This window comes from Lipotes vexillifer, unplaced genomic scaffold, assembly GCF_000442215.2.
Source record: "Lipotes vexillifer unplaced genomic scaffold, Lipotes_vexillifer_v1.1 scaffold37, whole genome shotgun sequence".
Lineage (NCBI taxonomy): Eukaryota > Metazoa > Chordata > Mammalia > Artiodactyla > Lipotidae > Lipotes > Lipotes vexillifer.
Window position 1 is genome coordinate 3,454,664 of NW_006791811.1, and position 1,865 is coordinate 3,456,528.

Sequence of the window (1,865 nt, forward strand, 5' to 3'; positions counted from 1 at the left end):
GGGGGCATGTCTACTTCTTAAATGCTTCAGCCCAGAAGTGTCCCATCACTTCTGCTCACATTCCGTTGGTGATAGCAAGTCACGTGGGCAGAACTAGACACAAAGGGGGCTGAGAATTATAGTTCCTGGCTGGGCAGCTCTTTCCCAGGGACTTCTCTCTACTGTGGAAGGGGAACACAAATTGGAGCAGACACCTACCCACAACCACACGTCACCTAGTGCCACATGATGTAGAGAAGGCTCCAAGGGAATCTTTTGTAGAGACTGGAGGTGCTCACAAGAAGCGGTGCCTATCACCTCATCCCTGGATGGATGCTCGCTGAGCAATGGCATCTAAATCCTGCTCTGACATTGCCTTCCAGGGAGGGTCAGAGTGTGATGACAGAATTCTTAGGATATCCTGACATGCAGTCACTGATGGGGAGAGGAAATGCTCCTGAATCTAGAGACTGGTGCTTCCTTCTTGTCTGCCTATTTCTAAAGAAGGGTCGTGAGAATGAGAAGGAACTATAATGTATTATGCCACGTAAGGAAATGATAGTTGAGACAGCCTCAGTCCAAGCCCCCAGAACTCTCAGAGGGTGTAGAACATACCTCAGTGGTTTCAATGACATCATGCAAAGAGCATAGATGCTATAGCAGGAGGGATGAGTTATAGGGTTGTCAAGGCAGCCACCAGGCCAAGTGAGGTGATACCCCATCAGGAGAGGAGGGTGGAGACCTGGACCACTTGCCAGACCAAAAAGAGACCCAATTGTCTTTCACTGAGGGATTCTTAGTACCAAGGGTGGAGAGGGGAGGGAATCAGACAAAATTTGATGCCACCCTCAAAAATACCTTGAATAGTATCTGTGCAAAACCACTCCATCAGCAGAGGCCACTAGCATCAAACAAAACCATATCAAAACAGGGCTTGTCCAGGGATATTTCCCTGCCACACACATGTGGCCAGTTTTGTACGATGACCCCTGACTGCACCATCTCTCTTTCCAGCCCCCTATTGCCCAAGAGGATGGAGACCTAGAGGAAGAGAGGGCAGGATGTGTTCATCTCCACTTTCTGCTTCCAAAATCCGGAGGTCATTGCTCAGACCTATGCTGCAGGGAGGGGAGAGGATGAGCTTTAATAGACTTTGAAACTGAACTGGACTTTTAATTAGCAAGAGTGACAAGAAAGTTATGGAATCAGCTGAAGATACTGCTAAAATGGAAAAGGAAATGGAGGACTTATCAGAGCGTAGTTTAACGAGGTAATTGGAAAAAATAAAACTGTTGTACTCCACTGAGTTGAATCTCCTCAATAAATTGCTAAACCCATTTCTGAGTCATTACCTGTTTGTCTTTAGCTGATTAACAACTAACTGTCTAATTTCAGGGGTGGAGTTAATGTCCTTTAAAGAAAGGGCATTAATTCAGGGAACATAGGCTGGTAAGCAGAGGTAAAACCTAACCAAACTTTAAGTCTGCCTTCCAATCTCAATCCAAATTTGGGGGATCACAAAAGAGAGTGAGGCTCTCAGCCAGAGAAGGGTAAAGTTTCTTCTCATTCCAAGCAGGACTTCACACTTACAGATATGGTAAAGAAGGGGTGGAGTGGTTCCCGCTGTAATTTCCTAAGAAAACTAGGTCTGCTTCCTCCAGTCAAAGGACAGCATGGGAGCTGCTCTCAGAAGGTGTGATATGAAAGCACAAACTGGTGTGTCCCATTACCTGAGACTATCCTGGGGAGACTAGGCAGAGCCCTGAATCTTACTTAACAAGAAAAGCAAGCCACATCTTCTGTGATTGAGCTGATACATTCATTCAGCAGATATATACTGAGCATCACAGTGTGTCAGGCAATCTTCTGCCTCACTGTGGGGATAT